Here is a 6600-nt window from a genome sequence, read left to right as displayed (position 1 = left end):
GAGGTACTACCAAGATAGGTGGAGGAGGGACGGTCTCTGGAAGAGACAAGGGCTCAAGTCAGACACTGTGACAAGCAATCAGGGACATGAGATCTTGAAAAACTCGCAGCAGGGATGCTGGGGTGGTGAACGAACAGACGACGGGGCTAGTTCAGGCCTAGCCTCACAAACCACCGTAAGAGGCTTGAACTCTCTCCTGAAGGCAACGAAGAACCACAGAGACACCTGAATCTGGAAAATATCACAACCAGGCTTGTGTCTTATTAAGATCATTCTTGGCAGCGTCTTGGAGAAAAGCCAGCAGACGAGCATGACCCTTGGAAGGGTGACAAAAAGGGAGGCCACCACCCTCATCTCCGCAGGGAAGGCGGAAAGCCTGAAGGCCTCGGAGCACACAGGGAAAGGAAGAGGCAGGGTCCAGAGGACTCCATGGGAGGTGGTGACCCCACGGCTGTGGTGTGAGAGAGAAGGAGGCGGCAAGGGTAACACCCAGGTTTCTGGCTTGGGCACCTGGGAGAAAGACATTTCCATTCACCATGAAGGAGAACCAAGCAGGAGGGTTTTGAAACACCTTTGGCTTTGAAAACACCTTCCTTACACCAGCCTGGCTGAAGCGGATACCCCTCCTCTGTGCTTCTCACAGACCACTCCTGTCTCTTGAACCAGGCTGTAAGCTCCTTAAGGGCCATGGTGGTGTCATCAGCTCTCTCTGCTGGTCCCTAGAAGGGCCACAAAAATGTTTGCCAAATGAATGAAAGAATGAACAATCATGCTTGTGTTCCATTTATATTTTGCTCCTCACTAGGGTTGCAGGTAAAAACACCTTCTAGTTTCCAAACTAGAAAGCTGTGGAGATGGGAATTGGTGTGTGTGTGTGTGTGTGTGCATGTGTTCAGATATGTTTGTACCAAAAATTGTCCTCAGTCTTCTTCAGAAAGGCCAAATTCTTGCCCTTAAGATTTTCCTTCCTTTGAAATGTGTCTAGCATAGTAGTTTGCAAGCTTCTCCCCCAATCTTTGCTTTCTGTTCTTTCTGGAAGACTTAGTGCCGTTCCCAGGGAAACGGTGGTAGGATTCTGACTGTCCTCCAACGCGTTCCGTGTGAGCTCCTCTGCTCGGCATGGTGGCGCCCTCACCCACTCCAGAACTGCGCCTTTTCTGTAGGTGTCTCCCAGCTGCAGTAACCGACTGCGGTGCTTTCTGACAGTTTTCTGAGGCTGCGTTAATTAAGTTTCCCCGCTAAGAGTTATATTCCCCCTCCCACACTCCTGGAAAATCTTATTACGGGCTTAAGTTTCTTACCTGGTGAATGTGGCTGAAGGCCTAGGGCAACCCCAGGACACATCACGGTGTCCCAAATAGGATGTAAAGACACAGAGTGTTTTTTGTGCCTCAGAACTCCTGCACCTGTGATTCTCCGTAGCAAACCACATGTATATTTATTACAGTCCCTCTGGGTACAGAGCTTTCTTAGTGCCCACACAAGACTCTGCCTTTGACCTCTTCCTTGACACTTCTGCCCATTAAGAACTTCCTCTGGCTCTCAAAGACTATCTACAACTCCACCTCTCCCTCCCAGCAATGGCCACATGTACACCGGACTTGCCACCTCAGCACGGTGGCTCCTTTTCCTGCATGGAATAACGACACATCCTGTAAATACTTAACTTCTTATCCAGACACAATCTCCCAGTGGATAAACAGACTCTCCTCATTAGTTTGGCTGTTACTTGTCAATACCACTGTCTTGACATTAAAATCCAGGCGCTGTAATGGTGAGGATCATATCTACTTAATTGGATTTATACCACAGCCTACTGTGGAACAACATGTGGTTATTTAATACTTCGTATAATCCCTCCTGATCACTCTGAAATTGATGCCTTCCTCACCATTGCTTCTAACAGCCCCCTTGTTCTAATCCTCACCGCTTTATCTGTATGGTCCCATAACAGGCTTTTGCCTGGGTGCTCCAGCCTCAGGTCCTTGTCCACTCAGATTTATCCTGCCAACAACGCTAGTTCTGTAAGCGTGGGTCTCCCCAGCTCAAAAGACCTTCGGAGCTCTGCATGGTTTGGAGAATAAAGTCTGCACTCACCTTAGCATCCCAGGCCCTCTATAACATGGCCCTTTTTCATGGATCCAACTTTCTAAGTTTGAATATGCATCTTTAGCGTCAGGTATTATCTCCTTATCACACGTACACAAACACAGACATATCCAACACAGAGCTAAGCCACAGACATATCCAATACACAGACATATCCAATACAGAGCTAGGCTTTGGGAGACCTGAGTTCTGGTCTGGCCACCTTGGTTACTTTCTCTTTCTATACTCTTACCTTCGAACTTCTCCCATTTCTCGATGAGAGGGTGAGTGCAGGGATGCCAGGGTGCTCTGATAGTGCCAAAGGTAAACACTTATTGTATTACACTTACTATTTTCTATTTTTTGAGATGGGGACTTGCTCTGTTGCCCAGGCTGGAGTGTAGTGGCACGATCACAGCTCACTGCAACCTCAAACTCCTGGGCTCAAATGATCCTCTGGCCTCACCCTCCCAAGTAGGTAGGATTACAGCTGTGCACCACCACACCTGGCTAAATTTTTTATTTTTTTGCAGAGATGGGGTCTTGCTGTGTTGCCCAGGCTGGTCTCAAACTCCTGGGCTCAAGCAATCTTCCTATCTTGGCCTCTCAAAGTGCTGGGATTACAGGCATGAGCCACTGCACCCAGCTAACTTTTATTCTTGCACTTACTATTAAACAATTTCTTGTTTAATATGCAATTATTAATGTCTTAGTTCCAAGTGTTTCAGTGTATAAATCCTATCTTTAAAAATACACCAGGCTGGGTGCAGTGACTCACACCTGTAATCCCAGCACTTTGGGAGGCCGAGGCGGGCAGATCACAAGGTCAGGAGATTGAGACCATCCTGGCTAACACAGTGAAACCCCGTCTCTACTAAAAATAAAAAAAAATTAGCCAGGCATGGTGGCACACACCTGTAATCCCAGCTACCCAGCGTCTGTAATCCCAGCTACTATAAGGCTGAGACAGGAGAATTGCTTGAACCCAGGAGGCGGAGGTTGCAGTGAGCTGAGATTGCACCACTGCACTCCAGCCTGGGCAACACAGAGCAAGACTGTCTCAAAACAAAACAAAACAAAACAAAAACAGTACACCAGAGGAGGGGGGAATGGGAAGCTAGTTTTTAATGGGTACAGAGTTTGAGCGTGGGATGATGGAAAAGTTCTGGAGGCACAGAGTGGTGATGGTTGCACAATAATGTGAACAGACGTAACGCCACTGAATTGTACACTTACGATTAAAATAGTAAATTTTCTGTGATGTGTACTTCCCCATAATTTTCAAAGTATATCAAGGTCACCAAGGGCCAAATCTCATGCTCCATTATCCCTCACAAGTCTAAGCACAGTGCTGATTAACAAATATTTGGTGCACAAGGATAATGATACCTGAACATTTACAGATCGCTTTACAATGTGTAAAGCCCCTTCACCATAAAATAGTTTAACCGTTTGATCCAGACAAAAAACCCTGTGAGTTAAGAAAGACAGGTATTTATCTTCATTTTCTAGGTGAAGAAATTGAGACTTGAAACATTTACTGATTCAACTGTAGTCGGCTACCAGGCAGAGCTTCGACTGATCTGGGTCTCATGAATCTGAGAAATGTCACAAGCTTTTTGTTGATCGTTGGAACAATTAGTGCCTTTTCTCCTAGGAAAAGTTCATGCAAGAGTATGTGTCATTAGGCAGGAAGAGCCTTCACCTTGTGCTCTAAATCAGCAGCTGCTGCCCACAGAACAAGGGCAGGGGCAACTCGAAGGCTCCCAGGCTCCCTATTTAATCCAGACCCCGTGGGCGGCTGCCTCTGCACACGCATCCTGCCAGGCTGCCTGACCCGACATGGCAACACGTTCGCCTAAATGCCAGACTGACAGGAGGTGCTCCAAGGTGAATCCAGCCATCTCAACTGTGAAGAGTGCAAAAGAATCTGAATTTCTTTAGGGACTATTGAAAACAATCAGAACACTTAGAAAAGTTTATCGATTATCAAGCCGTGTACTGATTATGGACATAAGGATCCTTTACGTATCAAAACATATTTCGTTTCCTTAAAAGGTCTGCTCTAGCCTCCCAGTACAGTTAAGGACAGCACCCTGAGCTTGTGAAGATAGCAAACATATTCAGCATTGCTGCTCTGACAAGTCACCTCCCAAATAGGCTTCAGTTGAGGTACAAGCTCAATGTGTTCCTTGGTTCCAGGAGACGTTTACTTCTAGACGCCAACACTCTGAAAGTTTCAACAGTCCACTAAAGAGGTCCCAATTTACTTAGAAATTGATATCCCTAAACTGTGTTCTATATGGTAAAACATTCTCACTCCAAGAGTGTGCCTCAGCATTTCGGTGTCTTAAAATATTGTATCTGGGGCTGAGCATGGTGGCTCATATCCTTAGTATTAGCGCTTTAGGAGGCCAAGGTGGGAGAATGGCCAGGAATTCAAGACCTGCCTGAGCAACACAGTGAGACCCTGTCTCTACAAAAAAGTTTTTAAAATAAAAAAATTAGCCATGTGTGGTGGTGGTGCATGCCTCGACGTCGTGGAGGTCACTTGACCCCAGCAGGTCGAGGCTGCAGTGAGCTATTATCATGCCAATGCACTCCAGCCTGTGCAACAGAGCAAAATCCTAACTCTAAACATTGTATATTATATATACAACATACGTGTGTGTGTGTGTGTGTGTGTGTGTGTGTGTGTGTGTATCATCTCTGTAAGACTGCAGGCATTTTTCTTCTACCCATGAGTTGTATGAAGTAAAATATTTCTTTATAGAAAATATAAATATTCCTAACCCTATTAACACACTCTTGTGTGTAACATACTCTTCCTAACACACTCTTGAAAGAGAAAGTAGACACATTGAAATACCTATTCGCACTCATGCTAAACCCACTATCTTCTGGATTCCCTTCTCTTATAAAACACATTACACTTTACAAAGTCCTTCTACAACAAGGCTTTCATTCCACACCACAGAGCAAGGATTACCATAGCCCATGAGACTCTCTGAACTGTAGATATAATTAGGCATCACATCCATTATGACACCACGGACGTCATCATGTGCTACCAGCATCTGTTGACAGATCTCATACCCAGCATATCACCGAAATGGCAAGTGTGGAGAAGGTAGCCCACAATAGAAACAATGGCATTTTACCCTCGTCCGGTTCCAGCAGTTTGTCTCATAGGACATAAATAGAGGCCACTGCTCTGGCTGCACTGAGTTCACAGTTCAATATTATTTTACTGACTTGAGCAGGGTCTATACCAAAAGTAGAAATAGAGAATCGAGAGTAGAAATAGAGAATCTTCTAAATCTGTCCTAATGTAGTTTTTACTCCCCATGCATGTACAACATTCAAACTATCTTAAGAAAAAAAAAATTATCATGTTAAACTTTTTAACATTATTTTGGACTGGGAGCTGGAAGTATGTCATTTTTACTTCAACTTTACTTAAGTAAATTTACTTGAAGTAAATCAACTTTACTTCAAGTGCTCTGCAATTATAATAATACAGTCAACATGGGAATCCCAAACCTAAAATAATTAAAAGCCATATATCAAAAAAATACTGCAAATATATTAAAAGATTAAATATGGTGGAAGGGATGTCAAGGTGGCCTCCGGAAATTGTCATTACCTCTATCCTGCTATCTTACTGTACTTAAAAAAAAACAAAAAAAAGGCAACAGAAAGCATTATGATTAGACTATCACTTTCAAAAATGATGGGCAGACCACCTGTCCAATTCCTTAGCTATCTTACAGTTCCTCATCAGAAAGCAATTTTTTAAAACAAAGACCGGGAGTTAGGGAGTTGCCATTTTTTTAATCCACGAAAAGTGCAGTAATCAAAATTGGAGGAAATTGTTTTAAAAAAAACACTCACTGCTAAAAATTAAGGTCACTTTTTAACTTCGTGCTGATGGATGATGCATCAGCTGGTCCAGATGACACATTAGGAATCCTCAAGCCATGTGCTTCCTTCACAATCAGTACTTTAAACAACGGTAGACGGCTTGAAGTTTTGTTGTTTCTCTTTATTACTCCCATTTTCTAAAAAAGGTAGGGATGGTAAAAGCCTTAAGAAACTCGGGGAGAGACTGAAATGTAGCTAAATTAGAGCTTTAAAATAATAATAGTAAATGGTATTTTAGGAGAGAGGGTAGACAAGAGACATCCTGATATAAAAATAGTGCTTGGTTATTTGATAATTATCTCTCCTTCCAGCTAACGCTGTTTGCTGTGAGAGGAGTTTGGGATGTGTGTTCACCATCACACTGCTATTCACCAAATACTATCGCACAATCAACTACAGAGCCAATTATACAGAGATTCCCATACACGCTATGGTCACCACAGGCTATCCACTTAAAGCAGGCCCTCAGAAGGGAAATCTATCTTGCCCCACTCCCAGAAAAATGGGGGGGGGGGAAGCTCAGAGCGTTTGGCTTTTACCATAACCCTCTTATCTTAAGGTTGGGTTAGCAGGTCTCTGTTGTCATGC

Source organism: Colobus angolensis, unplaced genomic scaffold (assembly GCF_000951035.1).
Source record: "Colobus angolensis palliatus isolate OR3802 unplaced genomic scaffold, Cang.pa_1.0 Scaffold148, whole genome shotgun sequence".
NCBI classification, from domain to species: Eukaryota; Metazoa; Chordata; class Mammalia; order Primates; family Cercopithecidae; genus Colobus; species Colobus angolensis.
Note: the sequence above shows the minus strand (reverse complement) of the source record.